This window comes from Streptopelia decaocto, assembly GCF_964273445.1.
Source record: "Streptopelia decaocto genome assembly, chromosome: 19".
Lineage (NCBI taxonomy): Eukaryota > Metazoa > Chordata > Aves > Columbiformes > Columbidae > Streptopelia > Streptopelia decaocto.
In genome coordinates, this window is record NC_138674.1 from 3,107,770 (window position 1) to 3,113,769 (window position 6,000).

A 6,000-nucleotide genomic window follows, 5' to 3' on the forward strand; every position below is an offset into this window, starting at 1 on the left:
ATTGCTCCCTCACACAGCTACTGCTTATTCATTTACACTCAGCAGAGCCATTCCTCAGAGCGACGAAAAACCAAGAATATCAGACTTTTGATCTGAAGATCATCTATTTTGTTTTAAAAAGCTTTTGGAAATCTTAAAAAAAATGCGTGGTTGCTCCAGCTGTAATAGACTGTTAATAAAAGTGGTGTATTGAAACAAATTACTTAGTATGATTATTCCACTAGAATCAATATCTTCAAATAATAAAGCAAATATGAAGCACACACATGACTACATTCGAGCAAACCATATGGTGGATAGATTGCTGAACAATTTTATGCCTCAAACTTTTACTTCGAGATTATTGGTTCAAATCTAATCAAGGCTATGCTCATTTACTACCTTCTGTCTGTTCAGCGCTTTGTAGGATATTACTAGGTCTTTAATCTAGTTTTAAGGGGCAGGCTACAATGTAAATCAAGTCACTTAAGCATTTTTTTTCCGTGAAACTGTTCCCTAGATGCATATTTTCCACAGCAATACCGGAGGCTGAACGAGTCAGAAGGAATTGCCTTGAAAAATAAGGCGAGAATAGTCAAAACCAGAAGCTTACAGAAATCGGGAGCTGCAAACCAGGGGACTAAATGTAAAGAAAGAAACTCTGGTATAGGATGGGCAAAGAGCCAGAAGATGCTCGGCCGGAGCTGCTGGTGTGACCTGGAACCAATTTGCAGCTCTGGGGACAGGAAACCTCCCCAACACCAAGTGCTAAACAAAAACCTTTGTTGTCTTTGAAAGGAATTCCTGCTGGCTTTGTGGCGGAAACAACAAGATCCATGGAGATGGTATCTCACCACCAACAGCCAGGTCAGGGCTCGTCCCACCGCTCATCAGGGTGAGCAAGGAAAACCAGCGACAGCAATGAAACCTGGCTGAAAAGTCTTTCCAATTGTGCTCTTGGCAGCAATAGAGAACCAGCTCTTACTAAAGCCACGATGATGCCTCGGAAAGAGCAAGTGAGCTGATTACACAGCTCCATAGGATGTGGCCGCATTGTCGCTGTATGCACCAGGTACAGTCGAACGCACAAAGTGAGACCTTAGGTGGCTCCTGTCAGTGTGTTGATGGGATCAGATAGCCTCAAGATCTGGGTTTTTTTGTTTATTTTGGGGTTTTTTTCTGGAAATATGCACGTTTTTTTGAATATACAAAAAATGACAAGTAGCTGCAGCAATCTAAGAGAATGGAAAGGAGAGGACAGAGGTGAACTCGCCATATTTCTGTTACCATCCATCACTACTTTTGGACTGTATCAGAGTCTCATTAACCTGGCCGGCTTCACTGGCTGCTTTTCATTGCTGCACCATCCGAAGTACTTAACTATAATAAACAGCGGTACCACAAAACACCAATAAAAATCATTAAAGCATAAGTCTCATCATTTAGTACAAAGATTAGCTTCTCCATCCAGATCTACAGGCTGCTGATTGCAATTTATTTCTCCCATTTATGGATGTCATATGAACACGTGAGCTGGATTCATTGCTTGGGCTTTCCATCCATCACCAGGACTGCAGCAAGTCCATCGTGTTGACACACCAAGCGAACGCTACCTGAGATACGTGAGATGCTTAATTTAAACTTTAATTGCAATACTGTTCATTTTAAATATGATAAAATTACAGAATCTTTTTGGTTGGAAAAGACCTTTAAGATCATCGAGTCAAACTGCAAACCCAACACTGCCAAGTCCACCACTAAAGCATGTCCCTAGGTGCCACATCTTTTAAAACACTCCAGGGATGGAGACTCGGCCACTTCCCTGGGCGGCCTGTTCTGCTGCTTGATAACCCATTCTTCCTATTGATCATTTTAAAATTTTAATTTATTTGCAAATATATTTAAAGATAGCCTACATCGCCTTTATTTCCAGGGAGAACTCCCCCACCGGCTGTAATTTATGTAAAGTGAGTACAGCCTAAAAACTCTGGTGGTATTTCTGAGAGGGAAAGCAAAACTGTAATTAGGAAATAACGGAATGGCTTTCACTCTGAGTAAATACCAGGTTAGTGCCAGGTGTTAGTGAAGCATCAGACGGGATGTAAAACTCATCGGCGGCAGCAGCGCAAGGCATCTTTAAAAGCACCAGGGGAAAAGGACGGGAAAGGGCTCTCATCTCCACCCCGGCAATTGCTGATAATAAAGTGCTGCTGTTTTCTACCTGGGAAATGAGGTCCCAGAGGTACGAGTCTTTCCGTTTTTCAAAGGCGGGTTTGTTCAAATACAGAGACAGGAGCATCCTCAGTCATTACCAACTCCTGCTGCTACTGACCCACCGCAATGGGAACTGCAAAGGCCTGCATTCAAAATGTCCTTTTGTTTTGGCTTTAAAGTCATGTCCTTGGTCTTGGAGGAATAAATAAGATGAAATAGAAATCTAAGAGCCACTTCTTTGGTTGTCTCCTGAAGAGAAGGATGCAACGGCAAAACTATTTCAACTTCAGTGCTAGATGACCTGAAAAAATGACAGGGCTCTGCTAACAGTTACGAGCACACAGCTAAATTCAGACACCACTTATTTATTGATGTGTTTGTACAATAGGAGTGGCTGGGAAGGCTGCAGACTCCCAGGTACCTTCTGATGGCACATAATAAGCACAGACAACACAGGCCTACAGTGAATAATAGAACAAAAAGCTTCCAGTATCACTGAAAAAATCAAAGCGCATATGCAATCAGATGCTATCCAGTTAAACCTCCTGGGAAGGGGAGCCAGGGCCATCTCAGGAGACGTGGAGGAGGTGGCTATTACAGGACAGTTGCATTAAAATATGAACATCTAATGGTATTTGCATTTAAAATTATAGTGCTATTTTACCATACAAATTATGCTGTATCTCATATAATGCTATTGATAATGTCCAACTAAAGAAGCACAGAGAAAAAGACACCCGGATAATGGACACAATCCCAAACGGATACTCTGAGCAGCCCGAGACACCACTAATCTTCCACCGCTCCCCTTCGCCCACCATCAATAAACACTGTGCTTTCTCCAATTACATTTTTCTTTCAGGTATTTTTCTTCTCAGTTCCATCAAATGCGTTTTCCCCGCTGCGGTTCCATGTGGGAATTACTGAAGGTCCTGACATGATGCAGAACAGTCTCCATCAGCTGCTTTGTGAGGAGCAGAGCTCTCAAACACGGGAATATTTCTGTTTGGCGCTTTTAGAAAACCTTTTCTGCAAGGGTCTCAAGCAATTACAATGAACCAAGAGCACCTTAATTTTATACAGACATGGGCACGGCTTTTAGTGGTGCTCACCATGACTTTAGCTGGGGGGCAGTCGGAGGGCTGAGGGAATTTGCACCTTAAGTTTGGGATGAGGGATACTACAAATCGATGGTGGTTTCTTATTTGTTTCCACCTCCAAGAACTTTTCGTCCGACCCTTTGGGACGCAGCATTTGTAATCCTGGGGAGAGCGTCGGTGATGAGAAGTGACGCCGCATCATTTAGCTAAAGCGCTCCGGTGACACAGGGCACACGATCGATACGTGGAGGCTGAGGCTCCATTACTTATAAGAAGTGCTTCAGAGAGCGCTTTGGAAACACAAGCCCTCTCCTGTGACCTCTCCTAGATGGTTTCAGATTAATTGTTACAGGTTTGTTCGTTTGTTTTTAGGGAAGAAAGAAGATTTGTTTGCTTTTTTTTTCCCCCTGGAGTTTTACCATCATCTTTTCTCATTAGGTTGGTGGCAGGAGGTCAATAGAGTCCCCTCTCGGAGCGCGATTCCTCCATCATTCGGAAGGGAAACTTTCAGAGCTGCAGCGTTCGGGGACCTTCCCCAGCGTGTTGCTCTGTGCAAACTACAGAACACGCAACAACCTCCTCGCTTCTTCCTTAAACACAAAGCTTTATTATTACCACCAAAGCATCAGAAGCAAATGGTGGCTGTGTAATCCTCCAGGCTCAGGTTTGCCATCTCCCAGACACATTTCTGGTGGCATTTTATAACCATGCACAGGCAAAAAGCAGAGCAGAAAAGCTCTGCAGCCCCGGCTGCTTTGCTGAGGTTACTCGGTCCTTCCTACCCAGAGGACAGGGCCAGAGCTGCCTCCCCTCCCTCTGCCCATCCTCCTCATCGCCATTCTCTCTGCTTTTTGGTTTTCTTAATTATTTTGGAATCTAGAGAATAATCGGGCATCAAATCCTGCAGAACAAATTGAACGTCAGGTTTTTCAAACCATTCTAATAAAGCAGATGGTATCACAAGCCTGTAAATCTCCTCCCAACTTCAATGCCTCTAAACGCTGACAGATTATCCATTAATGGGCAGATTAATCCTCAACAGCAAAAACAGTGGAAAGGAAAATACATGCTTTTGTCTGCATAACAGGGAGAATGAACACGCTAATATGTACAACTCACAGGAGAGCAGCAGCTCCATCCATTACCAGCACACAGAGCGACTGGCAGAGCCCAGAGGTGCTGGAGCACAGGGCAACGGCTTCTTCCATCTGCCCAGCGCCTCGATCGGGCCAGGACAAGAGAAATAACCGCATGATGGAAGGGACAGGACCCACCATCCTCATGTTGGTGCCTGCTTCCCAAACAGACCAAGTTACACAGCCAAATTCCTGATTATTCCCCTTTCCTGCTGGGCTGGGACAGGCCCCAGCCTTCCCGCAGAGCTGCTAACCAGAGCTATTCTTTTTTAATGTTCTTTTTGGCCAGCTCCTCTTTGTTGGTCTCAACAGTAGCAAGTGCTACTTCACTGGCCATAGAACAGCCAAGTAAAGGATTTTCGGGCCCCCGCGTTGCCCCCGCCAGCGCAGCATCCCCTTCGCGACACCATCCCCTCCTCTCCCCACTGCTGATTTGCTTGGCAGGTGTGAAATATTAATTGCCTCACATGGGAGCTTGGCTCACTGTCTGTCGCGTTTGACTGAAATATCATTCTCCGCCACAAATATAATTACTGGGGGTCTGGATTTTAAAAATAGCCTCTCGCCTGCCTGTTAATTAGGAGCCGCGCTTTGCTACACGACGAGATATTTTGGTTAATTATGAAAGAGAAAAGGACAAATTTGTCACGTCTTTTGTTTTCGTTCCGCCGTGTCCCCCGGTGACAGCAGTGCCGGGCTGTGATGGACTGCTCAGCCGACAGCACCAGCTGCTCCCTCCCAAAACGGGGAGGGGGTCAGCACCGCCGGGGGGGCTGCTCCCACCTCCCCTCACCGCTCAGAAGTTTAAACAAAGAACATTTCAGTCATTGAGCTTCACTCAAATGCTCCCTAATCAAATCCCCGATTGGATGCACTGAGTTGGTTTTATAAAATCCCCCAAAAGTGCGGATTTGAGGTGTTCCGGGTGTCCAAGGGACCCTTTCCTGTCTATCCCCAGCTTGGGCTGGCACCACAGCACAGGTGGCACTAGTGCGTCCTTCCCAAATTAAGACCCATCTTCTCATGCTTGCTCTACACTCACACCAATATTCATACGCATTTCTGGTTTCTTTCTTAAAAAGAAGCGAAAAGCCAGTGCAAATATAGGAGAGCGACGATAAGTTTGGTCATGGCAGATGAAAGTGCTAACAGGCCTCCCCTTGGCATCATGTGCTAATTAATAATGTGTTAATAAGCCTCCAGAAGAATAAAGATTGATAGAGCAGCTGCATTCCCAGCCCAGGAGAGGGAAGGGCCAAGCGCGGCTTTATCGGCATGAAATGCCCGGTTACGGAAAGCAGGACCTACCCTTGGCATATGCCAGATGTGGAACACAGTTCTGCATTAAACAAACTCGTTTTAACAGGAGTCCTGGGAATAACCAGATGACCCCGTGGTTGTGCCATCGGGGGGGATGCGGAGGAGCCAGAGAAACCAATAGGCGAGAGAAGGGGATTGAAGAGGGAAGGAGGTGACAGTTTATTCCTTGATCTGATGCTTGAATTGTCTGGCATTCAGGCATGTGCACAAGGGAAACAGCCCATCCAGCACGGTGCTGTGGGTTCCCTCTG